Genomic DNA, 19753 nt, shown 5'->3' on the forward strand with positions numbered 1-19753 from the left:
ATAATAGTCCATACTTTGGCCAAGAATAGACGACGCAAACTGACGTTAAATGCCAGCTCTCTGCCCAATTCTGGCGTCCAGCGCTAGAAAAGGATCCAAAACCAGAGTTGAACGCCAGAAATGGATCAAAACCTGGCGTTCAACTCCACAAATGGCCTCTGCACGTGGAAAGTTAAAGCTCAGCCCAAGCACACACCAAGTGGGCCCCAGAAGTGGATTTATGCATGAATTACTTACTCATGTAAACCCTAGTAGCTAGTTTATTATAAATAGGACATTTTACTAGTCTTTTTAACCATCCTGGATTGTATTTTGATCCTGTGATCACGTTTTGGGGGCTGGCCATCTCGGCCATGCCTGGACCTTTCACTTATCTATTTTTAACGGTAGAGTTTCTACACTCCATAGATTAAGGTGTGGAGCTCTGCTGCTCCTCAAAGATTAATGCAAAGTACTACTGTTTTCTATTCAATTCATCTTATTTCGCTTCTAAGATATTCATTCGTACTTCAATCTGAATGTGATGAACGTGACAATCATCATCATTCCCTATGAATGCGTGCCTGACAACCACTTCTGTTCTACCTTCGACTGAATGAGTATCTCTTAGATCTCTTAATCAGAATCTTCGTGGCGTAAGCTAGAATGATGGCGGCATTCAAGAGAATCTGGAAAGTCTAAACCTTGTCTGTGGTATTCCGAGTAGGATTCAATGAATGAATGACTGTGACGAGCTCCAAACTCGCGATTGCAGGGCGTTAGTGACAGATGCAAAAGGATAGTAAATCCTATTCCAGCATGATCAAGAATCGACAGATGAATAGCCGTGCCGTGACAGGGTGCGTTGACCATTTTCACTGAGAGGATAAGATGAAGCCATTGACAAGGGTGATGCCTCCAGACGATTAGCCGTGCCGTGACAGGGCATTGGATCATTTTCCCGAGAGATGACCGAAAGTAGCCATTGACAGTGGTGATGTATCACATAAAGCCAGCCATGGAAAGGAGTAAGACTGATTGGATGAAGATAGCAGGAAAGCAGAGGTTCAGAGGAATGAAAGCATCTCCATTCGCTTATCTGAAATTCCTACCAATGAATTACATAATTATTTCTATCCCTATTTTATTATATTAAATTCGAAAACACCATTATCAATTTATATCTGCCTAACTGAGATTTGCAAGGTGACCATAGCTTGCTTCATACCAACAATCTCCGTGGGATTCGACCCTTACTGACGTAAGGTATTACTTGGACGACCCAGTGCACTTGCTGGTCAGTTACACGGAGTTGTGAACCGTGGTTTTGGCATCATGTTTTTGGCGCCATTTCCAGGGAAAGAAAGAGCAATGAACTTTACATAATTAAAGTGTAATCACGATTTCGCGTACCAAGTTTTTGGCGCCGTTGCCGGGGATTGTTCGAGTTTGGACAACTGACGGTTCATCTTGTTGCTCAGATTGGGTAACTTTCTTTTTGTTTTGTTTTCAAAAATTTTTCAAAAATCTTTCAAAAAAATTTTTTTTTCTTTTGTTTTCGAAAAAAAAAATAATAAAAATAATGTTTTCAAAAATAAATTATTCTATGGCTTCAAAACTTTTAAGAATGAATTCTAGAGTTTCATGGTAACATGTTGAATCCTATCTGGCTGTAAAGCCATACCCAAACTGCTTTGGGATTGGCCTTCAACTAATCACCTCAGTGGAGTCATGCCCAATCCTTCTGGATAGGGTATGTCAGGCGTGTCATGTCTGAGTTACATACTAAAGCTTGGCTGGCTATTAAGCCATGCCCGACCCTTTGATTGGAGCTTTAAGACTAACATGGCAAGATTCCTGGAATTCATATTAAAAATTTTGGAATCCTTATTTTTGTTTTTCAAATAATTTTCAAAAAAAATACAAAAAAATTTAGAAAATCATAAAAATCAAAAATAATTTTTGTGTTCTTGTTTGAGTCTTGAGTCATGTTATAAGTTTGGTGTCAATTGCATGTGCATCTTGCATTTTTCGAAAATTCTCATGCATTCATAGTGTTCTTCATGATCTTCAAGTTGTTCTTGGTAAGTCTTCTTGTTTGATCTTTGCATTTGCATGTTTTGTGTCTTTTCTTGTTTTTCATATGCATTCTTGAATTCTTAGTGTCTAAGCATTAAAGAATTCTAAGTTTGGTGTCTTGCATGTTTTCTTTGCATTAAAAATTTTTCAAAAATGTGTTCTTGATGTTCATCATGATCTTCATAGTGTTCTTGGTGTTCATCTTGACATTCATAGCATTCTTGCATGCATCACATGTTTTGATCTACAATTCTCATGCATTGCATCATTTTTCTTGTTTTTCTCTCTCATCATAAAAATTCAAAAAAAAAAAAAAAATATCTTTCCTTTTTTCTCTCAAAATTTCGAAAATTAGATTTGACTTTTTCAAAAATTTTTAAAATCTAGTTGTTTTTATGAGTCAAATCAAATTTTCAATTTTAAAATCTTATCTTTTTCAAAATCTTTTTCAAAAATCAAATCTTTTTCATTTTTCTTAGTTATTTTCGAAAATTCTAAAAATATTTTTCAAAAATCTTTTTCTTATTTTTATACCAAATTTTTGAAAATAACAATAACAATTAATGTTTTGATTCAAAAATTTCAAGTTTGTTACTTACTTGTTAAGAAAGATTCAAACTTTGAATTCTAGAATCATATCTTGTGATTTCTTGTGAATCAAGTCATTAATTGAGATTTTAAATATCAAATCTTTTTCAAAAACTAATTTCTATCATATCTTTTCAAAAATACCTTTTTATCTTATCTTTTTCAAAAATATGATTTCAAAATATCTTTTCTAACTTCCTAACTTCTTATCTTTTCAAAATTTGTTTCAACTAACTAACTAACTTTTTGTTTGTTTCTCATCTTTTTCAAAACCACCTAACTAATTCTCTCTCTCTCATTTTCGAAAATATCTTCCCTCTTTTTCAAAATTTCTTTTTAATTAACTAATTATTTCAATTTTTAATTTTAATTTTCGAAAATTACTAACCTTTTTCAAAAACCATTTTCGAAAATCACTCACTCCTTTTTCAAAAATAATTTTCGAAAATTTTCTTCTCTCTCATCTCCTTCTATTTGTTTATTCATCTACTAACATCTCTCCCTTACTCAAAAAAAAAAAGGGATCTCTATTATTATTATTTTTCTGTGCCCTCTTCTTTGTCATATGAACAGGAGCAAGGACAAGAATATTCTTGTTGAAGCAGATCCAGAACCTGAAAGGACTCTGAAGAGAAAACTAAGAGAAGCTGAATTACAACAAACTAGCAAGCACCTGTCAGAAATTTTCGAACAGGAAGAGGAGATGGCAGCCGAAAATAATAATAATGTAAGGAAGATGCTTGGTGACTTTACTACACCTAATTCCAATTTACATGGAAGAAGAATCTCCATTCCTGCCATTGGAGCAAACAATTTTGAGCTTAAACCTCAATTAGTTTCTCTGATGCAGCAGAACTACAAGTTTCATGGACTTCCATCTGAAGATCCTTTTCAGTTCTTAACTGAATTCTTGCAGATCTGTGATACTGTTAAGACTAATGGAGTAGATCCTGAAGTCTACAGGCTCATGCTTTTCCCTTTTGCTGTAAGAGACAGAGCTAGAATATGGTTGGACTCTCAACCTAAAGATAGCCTGAACTCTTGGGATAAGCTGGTCACGGCTTTCTTAGCCAAGTTCTTTCCTCCTCAAAAGCTGAGCAAGCTTAGAGTGGATGTTCAAACCTTCAAACAAAAAGATGGTGAATCCCTCTATGAAGCTTGGGAAAGATACAAACAGCTGACCAAAAAGTGTCCTTCTGACATGCTTTCAGAATGGACCATCCTGGATATATTCTATGATGGTTTATCTGAGCTATCAAAGATGTCACTGGACACTTCTGCAGGTGGATCCATTCACCTAAAGAAAACTCCTGCAGAAGCTCAAGAACTCATTGACATGGTTGCTAATAACCAGTTCATGTACACTTCTGAGAGGAATCCTGTGAGTAATGGGACGCCTATGAAGAAGGGAGTTCTTGAGATTGATACTCTGAATGCCATATTGGCTCAGAATAAAATATTGACTCAGCAAGTCAATATGATCTCTCAGAGTCTGAATGGAATGCAAGCTGCATCCAACAGTACTCAAGAGGCTTCTTATGAAGAAGAAGCTTATGATCCTGAAAATCCTGCAATAGCAGAAGTGAATTACTTAGCTGGACCTTATGGAAACACCTATAACTCATCATGGAGAAATCATCCAAATTTCTCATGGAAGGATTAAAAGCCTCAACAAGGCTTTAATAATGGTGGAAGAAACAGGTTTAACAATAATAAACCTTTTCCATCATCCACTCAGCAACAGACAGAGAACTCTGAACAAAATACTTCTAATTTGGCAAACTTAGTCTCTGATCTGTCCAAGGCCACTGTGAGTTTCATGAATGAAACAAGGTCTTCCATTAGAAATTTGGAAGCACAAGTGGGCCAGCTGAGTAAGAGGATCACTGAAATCCCTCCTAGTACTCTCCCAAGCAATACAGAAGAGAACCCAAAAGGAGAGTGCAAGGCCATTGACATAAGCACCATGGCCGAACCCAAAGAGGGAGAGGAGGACGTGAATCCCAAGGAGGAAGACCTCTTGGGACGTTCAGTGATCAATAAGGAGCTTCCCTCTGAGGAACCAAAGGACTCTAAGGCTCATCTAGAGACCATAGAGATTCCATTGAACTTCCTTATGCCATTCATGAGCTCTGATGAGTATTCCTCTTCTGAAGAGAATGAGGATGTTACTGAAGAGCAAGCTGCCAAGTTCCTTGGTGTAATCATGAAGCTGAATGCCAAATTATTTGGTATTGAAACTTGGGAAGATGAACCTCCCTTGTTCACCAATGAACTAAGTGATCTAGATCAACTGACATTGCCTCAGAGGAGACAGGATCCTGGAAAGTTCATAATACCTTGTACCATAGGCACCATGATCTTTAAGGCTCTGTGTGACCTTGGTTCAGGAATAAACCTCATGCCCCTCTCTGTAATAGAGAAACTGGGAATCTATGGGGTGTAAGCTGCTAAAGTCTCATTAGAGATGGCAGACAATTCATGAAAACAGGCATATGGACAAGTAGAAGACGTGTTAGTAAAGGTTGAAGGCCTTTACATCCCTGCTGATTTCATAGTCCTGGATACTGGAAAGGAAGAGGATGAATCCATCATCCTAGGAAGACCTTTCCTGGCCACAGCAAGAGCTGTGATTGATGTTGACAGAGGTGAACTAGTCCCTCAATGGAATGAGGACTCCCTTGTGTTTAAAACTCAAGGATCTCCCTTTGCAACCATGGAGAGGAAGCATGAAAAACTTCTCTCAAAGCAGAGTCACCCCAAGCCCCCACAGTCAAACTCTAAGTTTGGTGTTGGGAGGCCACAACCAAACTCTAAGTTTGGTGTTGAACTTCCATATCCAAACTCTAAGTTTGGTGTTGGAGAGTTTCAACAATGCTCTGAACATTTGTGAGGCTCCATGAGAGCCCACTGTCAAGCTATTGACATTAAAGAAGCGCTTGTTGGGAGGCAACCCAATGTTTATTTATCTAATTTTGTTTTTGTTTTTCATGTTTTATTAGGTACATGATCATGTGGAGTCACAAAATAAAAATAAAAATTGAAAATGGAATCAAAAACAGTAGAAGAAAAATCACACCCTGGAGGAGCATCTGCCTGGCGTTCAACGCCAGAACAGAGCATGTTTCTGGCGCTGAACGCCCAGAACAAGCATGGTTCTGGCGTTCAACGCCAGAAATGGCAACAAATGGGCGTTGAACGCCCAAAATGGGCACCAACCTGGCGCTGAACGCCCAGAGTTGTGTGCAAGGGCATTTTACATGCCTAATTGGTGCAGGGATGTAAATGCCTTGACACCTCAGGATCTGTGGATCCCACAGGATCATCTCAGGATCTGTGGACCCCACAGGATCATCTCAGGATCTGTGGACCCCACAGGATCCCCACCTACCTCATCATCTCTCTTTCCATTCATGATCATCCCTTCTGTTTTCCATTTACCACTCACATCCATACACCCACTACCTTCAAAATTCAACATCTCTCTCCCACCCAATCCCACCCATATGGCCGAATACACCCTCCCATCCATCTCTTCCATATCTTCTTCTTATTCTTCTATTCTTTCTTCTTTTGCTCGAGGGCGAGCAACATTCTAAGTTTGGTGTGGTAAAAGCATAGCTTTTTTGTTTTTTCCATAACCATTGATGGCACCTAAGGCCAGAGAAACCTCTAGAAAGAGGAAAGGGAAGACAAAAGCTTCCATCAAGGGTTTATAGCTCAGTGGTAGAACATTTGACTGCAAATCAAGAGATCCCTGAGATACCTCAGGGGATACATTTTCTTCCACACAATTACTAGAAGCAACTAAGGGTGGAACATCAAGAGCACTCCATCATCCTTCATGAAATCAGAGAAGATCTAAAAGCAATGAGGGAGGAGCAACAAAGACAAGGAAGAGACATAGAAGAGCACAAGGACATCATTGGTTCCTCAAGAAGGAAACACCACCATCACTAACGTGGATTCATTCCTTGTTCTTATTTCTTCTGTTTTTTTTGTTTTCTATGTTATGTGCTTATCTATGTTTGTGTCTTCATTACATGATCATTAGTAGTTAGTAACTATGTCTTAAAGTTGTGAATGTCCTATGAATCCATCACCTCTCTTAAATGAAAAATGTTTTAATTCAAAAGAACAAGAAGTACATGAGTTTCGAATTTATCCTTGAACTTAGCTTAATTATATTGATGTGGTGACAATGCTTCTTGTTTTCTGAATGTATGCTTGAACAGTGCATATGTCTTTTGAAGTTGTTGTTTAAGAATGTTAAATATATTGGCTCTTGAAAGAATGATGACTAGGAGACATGTTATTTGATAATCTGAAAAATCATAAAAATGATTCTTGAAGCAAGAAAAAGCAGCAAAGAACAAAGCTTGCAGGAAAAAAAAATAGGCGAAAAAAAATAGAAAGAAAAAGAAAAAGCAAGCAGAAAAAGCCAAAAGCTCTTAAAAACAAGAGGCAAGAGCGAAAAGCCAATAGCCCTTAAAACCAAAAGGCAAGGGTAATAAAAAGGATCCCAAGGCTTTGAGCATCAGTGGATAGGAGGGCCTAAAGGAATAAAATCCTGGTCTAAGCGGCTAAACCAAGCTGTCCCTAACCATGTGCTTGTGGCGTGTAGGTGTCAAGTGAAAACTTGAGACTGAGCGGTTAAAGTCAAGGTCCAAAGCAAAAAAAAAAAAGGGAGTGTGCTTAAGAACCCTGGACACCTCTAATTGGGGACTTTAGCAAAGCTGAGTCACAATCTGAAAAGGTTCACCCAATTATGTGTCTGTGGCATTTATGTATCCGGTGGTAATACTGGAAAACAAAGTGCTTAGGGCCATGGCCAAGACTCATAAAGAAGCTGTGCTCAAGAATCATCATACTGAACTAGGAGAATTAATAACACTATCTGAACTCTGAGTTCCTATAGAAGCCAATCATTCTGAACTTCAATGGATAAAGTGAGATGCCAAAACTATTCAAGAGGCAAAAAGCTACAAGTCCCGCTCATTTGATTGGAGCTATGTTTCATTGATAGTTTGGAATTTATAGTATATTCTCTTCTTTTTATCCTATTTGATTTTCAGTTGCTTGGGGACAAGCAACAATTTAAGTTTGGTGTTGTGATGAGCGGATAATTTATACGCTTTTTGGCATTGTTTTTACTATGTTTTTAGTAGAATCTAGTTACTTTTAGGGATGTTTTCATTAGTTTTTATGTTAAATTCACATTTCTGGACTTTACTATGAGTTTGTGTGTTTTTCTTTGATTTCAGGTATTTTCTGGCTGAAATTGAGGGACTTGAGCAGAAATCAGATTCAGAGGTTGAAGAAGGACTGCTGATGTTGTTGGATTCTGACCTCCCTACACTCAAAGTAGACATCCAGGGATTTCCAGCAATATATAATAGTCCATACTTTGGCCAAGAATAGACGACGCAAACTGGCGTTCAACGCCAGCTCTCTGCCCAATTCTGGCGTCCAGCGCTAGAAAAGGATCCAAAACTAGAGTTGAACGCCAAAAATGGATCAAAACCTGGCGTTCAACTCCACAAATGGCCTCTGCACGTGGAAAGTTAAAGCTCAGCCCAAGCACACACCAAGTGGGCCCCGGAAGTGGATTTATGCATGAATTACTTACTCATGTAAACCCTAGTAGCTAGTTTATTATAAATAGGACATTTTACTAGTCTTTTTAACCATCCTGGATTGTATTTTGATCCTGTGATCACGTTTTGGGGGCTGGCCATCTCGGCCATGCCTAGACCTTTCACTTATGTATTTTTAACGGTAGAGTTTCTACACTCCATAGATTAAGGTGTGGAGCTCTGCTGCTCCTCAAAGGTTAATGCAAAGTACTACTATTTTCTATTCAATTCATCTTATTTCTCTTCTAAGATATTCATTCGTACTTCAATCTGAATGTGATGAACGTGACAATCATCATCATTCCCTATGAACGTGTGCCTAACAACCACTTCCGTTCTACCTTCGACTGAATGAGTATCTCTTAGATCTCTTAATCAGAATCTTCGTGGCATAAGCTAGAATGATGGCGGCATTCAAGAGAATCCGGAAAGTCTAAACCTTGTCTGTGGTATTCCGAGTAGGATTCAATGAATGAATGACTATGACGAGCTCCAAACTCGCGATTGCAGGGCGTTAGTGACAGACGCAAAGGATAGTAAATCCTATTCCAGCATGATCGAGAACCGACAGATGAATAGCCGTGCCGTGACAGGGTGCGTTGACCATTTTCACTGAGAGGATAAGATGAAGCCATTGACAAGGGTGATGCCTCCAGATGATTAGCCGTGCCGTGACAAGGCATTGGATCATTTTCCCGAGAGATGACCGAAAGTAGCCATTGACAGTGGTGATGTATCACATAAAGCCAGCCATGGAAAGGAGTAAGACTGATTGGATGAAGATAGCAGGAAAGCAGAGGTTCAGAGGAATGAAAGCATCTCCATTCGCTTATCTGAAATTCCTACCAATGAATTACATAAGTATTTCTATTCATATTTTATTATATTAAATTCGAAAACACCATTATCAATTTATATCTGCCTAACTGAGATTTGCAAGGTGACCATAGCTTGCTTCATACCAACAATCTCCGTGGGATTCGACCCTTACTCACGTAAGGTATTACTTGGACGACCCAGTGCACTTGCTGGTCAGTTACACGGAGTTGTGAACCGTGATTTTGGCATCATGTTTTTGGCGCCATTTCCAGGGAAAGAAAGAGCAATGAACTTTACATAATTAAAGTGTAATCACGATTCCGCGTACCATACTACGCCCAGAACTCGCGAGTTTGAAGCTCGTCGCAGCCATCCCTTCCCAGATCCTACTCGGAATACCACAGACAAGGTTTAGACTTTTCGGATCTCAAGAATGGCCATCCATGGATTCTAACTTATACCACGAAGATTCTGATTAAGGAATCCCAGAGATACTCATTCAATCTAAGGTAGAACGGAAGTGGTTATCAAGCACGCGTTCATAGGTTGGGAATGATGATGACTGTCACGATCATCACATTCATATTGAGGTGCGAATGAATATCTTAGAATCGGAATAAGCTTGAATTGAATAGAAAAATAATAGTACTTTGTATTAATTCATGAGGAGCAGCAGAGCTCCACACCTTAATCTATGGTGTGTAGAAACTCTACCGTGGAAAATACATAAGTGATGAAGGTTCAGGCATGGCCGAATGGTCAGCCCCCAAACGTGATCTAAAGATGAAACTAAAGATGTAAATACAATAGTAAAAAGTCCTATTTATGCTAAACTAGTTACTAGGGTTTACAGAAATGAGTAAATGATGCAGAAATCCACTTCTGGGGCCCACTTGGTGTGTCCTTGGGCTGAGCATTGAGTTTTACACATGTAGAGGCTTTTCTTGGAGTTGAACGCAAGTTTGTAACCTGTTTCTGGCGTTTAACTCCACTTTGCAACCTGTTTCTGGCGTTTAACTCCAGAATGCAGCATGGAACTGGCGTTGAACGCCAGGTTGCGTCGTCTAAACTCGGACAAAGTATGGACAATTATATATTGATGGAAAGCCCTGGATGTCTACTTTCCAACGCAATTAAGAGTGCACCATTTGGAGTTCTGTAGCTCCAGAAAATCCACTTTGAGTGCAGGGAGGTCAGAATCCAGCAGAATCTGCATTCCTTTTTCAACCTCTGAATCTGATTTTTGCTCAAGTACCTCAATTTCAGCCAGAAAATACCTGAAATCACAGAAAAATACACAAACTCATAGTAAAGTCCAGAAATGTGATTTTTATTTAAAAACTAATAAAAATATACTAAAAACTAACTAAATTATACTGAAAACTATGTAAAAACAATGCCAAAAAGCATATAAATTATCTGCTCATCAATGTACAAGAAAGAGCTGAAAAGTACATCAACATGGAGGAAAATTCCAGATTGTGAGAACTGAGTTGGCAACCTGGGCACTCTAACTCATCAAAAGAGAAAGAAAGAAAGCCAAAGAAAAAAGAGGAAGTCGTCTCCGAAAGGCCTAGGAGATATCACTCTTATACTCCTCTGAGAGTTTCCCTAGTTGATGTTTACAGGGAAATCTGCCATACTGAAAGACTACCTCCCCCTAGACCCATCAAAAACAAAAAGGGAGGAAGTCGTGGCGACTATTGTGAGTACCATAAGCTATATAGTCACTCAACAAATGATTGTTACGACGTTAAAAATGTGATAGAAAGTTGGCCAGAGAAGGTCGGTTCCATAAATATCTGATGGAAAGGTCGGACTATCAGGGGAAAAGGAAGCGAGACGACAAGGACCGGAGAGATCCACCCCCACAAACCCCAGAAAGACACATACATATGATCTCGGGGGGATTCGGGGGAGGCGGCCTCACAAAGTCGGCTCGCAAAAGGCATTTGAAGGAAGTCTACCAGGTCGGGGGCCAGGTTCCCAATCTTCCCACTATCTCATTTACCAAAGAAGATGGACAAGGAATCTTGCCTGGACATGACGATCCGGTAGTGGTAACCATGGTCCTTGCCAATGCTCATCTTCATAGAACTCTGGTGGACCAGGGAAGCTCAGCCGAGATCCTCTTCAAACCAGCATTTGACAAGCTGGGGTTGGATGAGAAGGAGTTGAGAGCCTACCTTGACACCCTGTATGGATTAGGGGATTGGTGCACGAAATCGTGATCGTTCATTCCTTGGTAACGGCGCCAAAAACTGAATACGCACGTTCATAATCTTAATTATTTGTCACAACTTCGCACAACTAACCAGCAAGTGCACTGGGTCGTCCAAGTAATAAACCTTACGTGAGTAAGGGTCGATCCCACGAAAATTGTCAGTTTGAAGCAAGCTATGGTCACCTTGTAAATCTCAGTCAGCTGGATTCAATTGGTTATGAAGATTTGATAATTAAACAATAATTAAAATGTAAAATAGGATAGAAATACTTATGTAATTCATTGGTGAGAATTTCAGATAAGCGTATGGAGATGCTTTTATTCCTTCTAAACATCTGCTTTCCTACTGCTTTCATCCAATCATTCATACTCCTTTCCATGGCAAGCTGTATATTGGGCATCACCGTTGTCAATGGCTACATCCCGTCCTTTCAGTGAAAATGGTCCAAATACGTTGTCACCGCATGGCTAATCATCTGTCAGTTCTCGATCATGCTGGAATAGGATCCAGTGATCCTTTTGCATCTATTACTACGCCCAGCACTCGCGAGTTTGAAGCTCGTCACAGCCATCCTTTTCCAGATCCTACTCGGAATACCACAGACAAGGTTTAGACTTTCCGGATCTCAAGAATGGCCACCAATAATTCTAGCCTATACCACGAAGACTCTGATCGTAGATCAGGAGGCTAAGAGATATGCATTCAAGCTTGCTTTCATGTAGAACGGAAGTGTTTGTCAGGCACGCGTTCATAAGTGAGAATTTTGATGAGCGTTACATAATCATCACATTCATCGTGTTCTTGTGTGCGAATGAATATCTTAGAGAAGAAATAGGCTTGAGTTGAATAGAAAAATAATAGTACTTTGCATTAATTCATGAGGAACAGCAGAGCTCCACACCTTAATTTATGGTGTGTAGAAACTCTACCGTTGAAAATACATAAGAACAAGGTCCAGGCATGGCCGAATGGCCAGCCCTCTAAACGTGATCTCAGAACACAAAATTATTCAAAGACTTTCCAGAGATGTAAATACAATAGTAAAAAGTCCTTTTTATACTAAACTAGTTACTAGGGTTTACAGAAATGAGTAAATGATGCAGAAATCCACTTTCGGGCCCACTTGGTGTGTGCTTGGGCTGAGCGTTGAAGCTTTCACGTGTAGAGGTCTTCCTTGGAGTTGAAAGCCAGTTTGTAACGTGTTTCTGGCGTTTAACTCTGCTTTGCAACTTGTTTTTGGCGTTTAACGCCAGAATAGGGCAGAAAGCTGGCGTTAAACGCCAGTTTGCGTCATCTAAACTTGGGCAAAGTATGAACTATTATATATTTCTGGAAAGCCCTGGATGTCTACTTTCCAACGCAGTTAAGAGCGCACCATTTGGACTCTTGTAGCTCCAGAAAATCCACTTTGAGTGTAGGGAGGTAAGAATCCAACAGCATCTGCAGTCCTTCTTCAGCCTCTAAATCAGATTTTTGCTCAAGTCCTTCAATTTCAGTCAGAAAATACCTGAAATCACAGAAAAATACACAAACTCCTACTAAAGTCCAGAAATGTGATTTTAATTAAAAACTAATAAAAATATACTAAAAACTAATCAAATCATACTAAAAACTATGTAAAAACAATGCCAAAAAGCGTATAAATTATCCGCTCATCACAACACCAAACTTAAAATGTGATTGTCCCCAAGCAACTAAAAATCAAATAGGATAAAAAGAAGAGAATATACTATAAATTCCAAATATTAATGAAACTTAGCTCCAATTAGATGAGCGGGACTAGTAGCTTTTTGCATCTGAACAGTTTTGGCATCTCACTTTATCCCTTGAAGTTCAGAATGATTGGTATCTATAGGAACTCAGAATTCAGATAGTGTTATTGATTCTCCTAGTTCAGTATGTTGATTCTTGAACACAGCTACTTTATGAGTCTTGGCCGTGGCCCTAAACACTTTGTTTTCCAGTATTACCACCGGATACATAAATGCCACAGACACATAATTGGGTGAACCTTTTCAGATTGTGACTCAGCTTTACTAAAGTTCCCAATTAGAGGTGTCCAGGGTTCTTAAGCACACTCTGTTTTTGCTTTGGACCTCAACTTTAACCGCTCAGTCTCAAGCTTTTCACTTGACACCTTCACGCCACAAGCACATGGTTAGGGACAGCTTGGTTTAGCCGCTTAGGCCAGGATTTTATTCCTTTGGGCCCTCCTATCCACTGATGCTCAAAGCCTTGGATCCTTTTTATTACCCTTGCCTTTTGGTTTTAAGGGCTATTGACTTTTTCTGCTTGCTTCTTTTTTTTTCTTTTTCTTTCTTTTTTTTTCGCCTTCTCTATTTTTTTTTTCGCAAGCTTTTCTCTATTCACTGCTTTTTCTTGCTTCAAAAATCATTTTTATGATTTTTCAGATCATCAAATAACATTTCTCCTTTTTCATCATTCTTTCAAGAGCCAACAATTTTAACATTCATAGACAACAAATTCAAAAGACATATGCACTGTTCGAGCATTCATTCAGAAAATAAAAAGTGTTGTCACCACATCAAAATAATTAAACTAATTTCAAGGATGAATTCGAAATTCATGTACTTCTTGTTCTTTTGTAGTTAAAACATTTTTCATTTAAGAAAGGTGATGGATTCATAGCACATTCAAAGCTTTAAGACATAGACACTTAGACACTAATGATCATATAGTAAAGACACAAACATAAATAAAACATAAGGCTCAAGAACCAAAAAACAGGAAAATAAGAACAAGGAGATTAAGGAACGGGTCCACCTTAGTGAGGGTGGTGTCTTCCTCTTCTTTAAGAACCAATGGTGCTCTTGAGCTCCTCTATGTCTTTTCCTTGTCTTTGTTGCTCCTCCCTCATAGCTCTTTGATCTTCTCTAATCTCATGGAGAATGATGGAGTGCTTTTGGTGTTCCATCCTTAGTTGTCCCATGTTGGAACTTAATTCTCCTAGGGAGGTGTTGATTTGCTCCCAATAGTTTTGTGGAGGGAAGTGCATCCCTTAAGGCATCTCAGGGATTTCATGGTGAGGAATTTCCTCATGCTCTTGTTGAGGTCCATGATCTCTTGTTTGCTCCATCCTTTTCTTAGTGATGGGCTTGTCCTCATCAATGAGGATATCTCCCTCTATGTCAATTCCAGCAGAATTGCAGAGGTGGCAAATGAGGTGAGGAAAGGCTAACCTTGCCAAAGTGGATGACTTATCAGCCACCTTGTAGAGTTCTTGAGGTATAATCTCATGAACTTCCACTTCCTCCCCAATCATGATACTATGGATCATGATGGCCCGGTCTACAGTAACTTCAGACCGGTTGCTAGTAGGAATAATTAAGCGTTGGATGAACTCCAACCATCCTCTAGCTACAGGCTTAAGGTCCGGTCTTCTCAATTGAACTGGCTTGCCTCTTGAGTCAACTTTCCATTGAGCTCCTTCCACACATATGTCCATGAGGACTTGGTCCAACCTTCGATCAAAGTTGACCCTTCTAGTGTAGGGGCGTGCTTTTTCTTGCATCATTGGCAAGTTGAACGCCAACCTTACATTTTACGGACTGAAATCTAAGTATTTCCCTGACACGCATGAATTTATTGTTAGTAAGGGATTTCACAAAATATCTACGTTGCAGGTATAGCCCAAACCAAAAAACAATTCTCGCATCAAATTAAGATATGGGTTTGTGTCACAAATAACGAACCCCAATCAAAATTAACCAGAGTATTTAGACTCTGGTCGTCTCCCTAGGAAACAATGAAGTGCATGCGTATTGGCTATGATGGGGTAAAAAGGGGTTTTGTTTATGAGATGGTAAGAAAGTAAACTGAGTGAATAAGTAAAGAAAGCAAAATAAAGAACTCTTAGCTAAGACTTGAGTACTTGAGATCACCATCCTAGTCAACAAATCAATTATTAACAATTATGAGAGGCCAACCTATTAAGTCTACTTCTCGAAGTCTTAAGTACGTAACATTTACTCCTAGACTTGAAGTATGTCAAATAGGCTTGATCACATCCACCCTTAAGTCCTAACCTACCTACTAGTTGACTTGGTAGTGGGTTAGCGTCAATGGGCTTCAAATTGATCACTAAGGGTTCTCAAATCACCAAATCCATTATGTCCAAATACTCAAGATCACTCAAGCCCCTTGGCTTAAGCCAAGAGTTGACAAAACTACTCAAAAACTAAGGGGAGCATTTCATCAAACACTTGGAATGCAATAAAAGTCAATATCATAAAGTGCAAGAATACTAAAATCTATCATTATTAATTGCAAGAAAAGTAAGATCACAACTCAATTCATCAATTAAAGAAACATCAACATCAAAATTGCATTAAATGTAAACAAATCCAACATGAGTCATCATCACAAAAGAGAGCAAAATGGGAAATTAACATAAAAAAACTAAGAGAATCAAGATGTAGAAAGGAGAAATTGTAAAAGAAATAAGATGAGATCAAGTAATTAAACATGAATTTAAGATAATCTAACCTAATCCTAACCTAATTCTAGAGAGAAGAGGGAGCTTCTCTCTCTAGAAAACTAACTAAAGGCTCATGTTGGCTAAACTAATTGCCCCCTTGCTTGGACTTCAATTCTGTATGAAATACGCTCAGAAACAAGTTGGATTTGGGCCTGGGCAGCTCAGAAATTGCCCCCAGCGTTTTGCCTTCAAGTGGGCCACGTGAGAATATCGGCGCGTGCGCGCCATGTGTGCGTGCGTGTCGACTGGCAAATTCTCAACTCGCGCGGACACGGCATGTACGCGTGTGCGTCTATAGGCGAAACCACTTTTGCGCATGCGTGCCTGGTGTGCATGCGCGTCCTTTGGTGCATTTCCAATCTTTGTTTCTTCATGCATTCTCCCTTTTTGTATACTTTTCTCCTCATTTCTTCCACCCAATACTTGCCTTATGAACCTGAATTCACTCATCAAACACATCAAGGCATCGAATGGAATTAAAGTGAATTAAAATCACCAATTTAGGGCCTAAAAAGCATGTTTTTACACTTAAGCAAAATTCAAGGGAGAATTACAAAACCATGCTATTTCATTGAATAAATGCGAGAAAAGGTGACAAAATCCCCCAAAATAAGCACAAGATAAATCACGAAATCGGGGTTTATCAAATCTCCCCACACTTAAACTAAGTATGTCCTCATGCTAAAATCAAGAAGAAGTAAAGGGTATTAACATTTATTCAATGCAACTACTAAATGCAATCTATCTATATGCAATCTATTTACACGAATGCAATGGCATAGTCAAAATGAATCAGCCTCCAAGAATACGCTTACAAGCACAAGGGCCAAGGTGTTAGCAATTAAGCAAACCACAATTGGATTGAGTTATTGAAAGAGTTCACAAACTTGCAAGAAAAGATGATCATGGGTGGAAACATGTAATTGAGCGATCGAACCCTCAACGGATGTGTATCCGCTCTATGCACTCAAGTGTCTGGGGTTGATTCACTCAATTCTCCTCTAATCATGCTTTCCAGGATTTGTTTTTCATCTAACAATCAACAATTACCTTATGCATGCATACAAATATCATGAGGTCTTTCCCATAGGTTGTAATGGGGCTAGGGTTAAGGTAGGATGCATATGGTTAAGTGAGCTAGAAATTCGAATCTTTGATTAACTTAAACTTCCCACATAACCTATGACAAACTATACAATTCTAAACAAACCTAACTACCCATTCATCACTTTTCTCACACACTCATGTATTCTCTTTTTGATCACCACACATATGCATTGACTTTTATTGAGCTTCACTTTGGGGCATTTGTCCCCTTCTCTTTTTTTTTATAACTAAAATATATACAAGAACATCAATGCATATAGTTTACACATGATTAATACATGAGTATGTACCCAATTCCCAAGATTTTTCAATAAACACACTTTTATCTCTACCCCATGTTCCCAGCTTCCCAAAATCAATTGATGAACACTCTCACTAGTCTAAGCTAATCAAAGATCCAAATTAAGGACATTTATTGTTTTCCACTTAGGCTTGTAATGTGCTACAATTAAGAACAAATGGGTTAATCATAGGCTCAAAATTGGCTAGCAATGGAAGATAAAAGGTAAGCTTATTTTGAGCTATTTGAACAATGGCCTCAATTATATAAATGCATGTATACACAAGATAATGGACTTAAAGAATCAAACAAATCAAGGATTACAATCATAGGAAGAGAATAATGCACACAAGAATGGAAGTAGGTGGTTTTGTATGATGTAACCACACAATTAAGCTCAATTCTCACATGCTTGTGTTCTTAGCTCAAAACATGATCTACAACGTGTATAACTCAAGCAAGTTCTAAAAAAAATTCAACCAATTGGGGTGTTGCCCTAAAAATGAGTTTCTTGGAAATTTTCATCATATTGACTACGCTTATTCTAATGCAATATTGTGATTTAAAAAATATTAAAAAAATTCTCCTAGTTTACCCCTTTTTCAATCAAAACACATTTCTTGTCTAAAAAGGGTTGACTTGATTTCAGCAATCAAGAAATTTTCTAATCACAATCAACAACTATGATGCAAAACACACACACATATATATATATATATACTAAAAGTGTGCAACAACCAAGATAAGGGTATCCGCACAGTATAAATATGTACAGTAATCCCAAAATGATCTAAAACATAAAGTGCAGAATAAAACAAAATAAAGTAGTAGCAAATAGAAATAGAAGTCTGAAAGTTCACTCCATAAATGTAAGCACCGGTCACGAACGGTGACCACCCCACACTTTAAAATTAAGCATCGTCCTCGATGCTACTACTGAAGCTCGGGATGGGGTCAACAATAGCACTAGGCTATGGCTCATGCTCAGGCTGTAGGACTGGAGGTGGTACTGGCTGTGGCTTAGGTACTGGCTATGGCTCTGGAATGTCATGCTGGACCTTAGGAGGCTGCTGGACCTTAGTGGTAGTCTGCGTCTCTGGTGGTGCCTCCTGCTGTGTCGGCTCCTCACTATGCTCCTCCTCCTGATCCTGTTCGTCAGAGGCGGGAGACTCTGGAAGTGGAGGGAGCTTAATGCCCTGCGATGCAAACACCTGGTCTATAAAGTCAAGACGTCGCATGACACGACGCTCGAAGCGCACCATGAAGCGAAGAAGGTGCTGCACTAACAGATAAGTCAGCTCAGGTGCTGGTGGTGGCGGTGGTAAGGATGCTGCAACTGCTGTGGAGGAAGAGGGTTCTGCTGCTGCTGTGGAGGAAGAGGGCTGGCTACCTCAACTACCGCTCTAGCCCGAGAACGACGTCTGGTCGGGGGCTTCTCGTGCACCCATCCACCCCATGGAATAGTAACTTCCTTTTCGTCATCATCTGGGGGTGGTGGTGTCACGTCGTCATCCTCCCACGGAACATCAGCTAGCTCAGCTAAACTAGTAACCAGTGTAGGAAACGGGAGCAACCCACGAATATGAGCTCTCCACATGCTATGCCTAATCAGCCGGGGGAAATACACCTCTTTCCCTTCCATGACACACCCAATCAGAACTAGCATATCCATCGGAATCTCTGAGAAGTGAGCGGTAGGCAGGACATAGTGGGCAAATATCTGCTGCTCGGTCCTAGCCTCCTTAGACAGATATGTAGATAGCATCCCCTTAGGCTTCTTGTTGTTCGAATCCATCACCCAGGGAGCGTCTGGTGTAGCAATCACGCGCTTAAGCGCCTCATAGTCAAAAGTCATGGAGAGAAGAGCTACCTCTGCCTGCTGGTAGGCACAAATGTCAGGAGTACCAACTCTGCAAAGTAGTGCATCCCCTATAGCATCCTCAGTGATAATAATCTCTCTACCCCTTAAGTGCACTGAATCTAAGTTCGCTCGGAAGAAGTTACAGTAAAACTCCTTAACCCATGAGATGTTAATCCTTCCTAAGTCCCTATCAACGAAATCCAATCCCAACTCCAAGATGCGGGTGTTTATGGCACGCCTCACTTCATTGGGAAGATTCAGCTTCTTCTCAGTGTTTAGATTTTTCTTCTTATAACTGGAGAAGCGTAGCTCGCAGTAGAAGTTAGGGAATTTGGTTGAATCAGTGGATGGAAGTAGCTGATTTTCTTTGTCTTCTTCATTTAGCGGATTCTTGGCATAGTTAGCATATGGCGAGGGGGTAGACGTCTTGGAGCGCTTCCACTTTTTGGAAGTAGTGGCTATAGCTTTTCCTTTATCCAACATCCTGAAAAACAAAGATGATACAATATAAGCAGATAGCCAAATAGGTATAAAGCACTCAAAGCAAAGCAAACTCATGAAGTGAGTAAAGAAAGGAGATTTCTTGGGATGCAAGCAAACATAATTCAGAATGCAAACTAACTTCAAACCAAGAATTCACACCACATTTTTACATTACTTATTTACTAAGCCTAGGAAACA

General features: G+C 39.4%; 1 non-coding gene across 1 annotated transcript; it reads right to left on the reverse strand.

Annotated features, from left to right (window-relative positions):
* Window positions 1–3745: 3745 nt before the first annotated feature.
* Window positions 3746–3853, reverse strand: LOC148571370 (small nucleolar RNA R71). Its single transcript, XR_015908583.1, has one exon. It is a non-coding gene; the product is annotated as a small nucleolar RNA R71 (small nucleolar RNA).
* Between the last annotated feature and the right edge of the window lie 15900 nt (window positions 3854–19753).

The sequence above is a fragment of the Arachis ipaensis genome, chromosome B3, assembly GCF_059453495.1.
Source record: "Arachis ipaensis isolate K30076 ecotype BB chromosome B3, ASM5945349v1, whole genome shotgun sequence".
Lineage (NCBI taxonomy): Eukaryota > Viridiplantae > Streptophyta > Magnoliopsida > Fabales > Fabaceae > Arachis > Arachis ipaensis.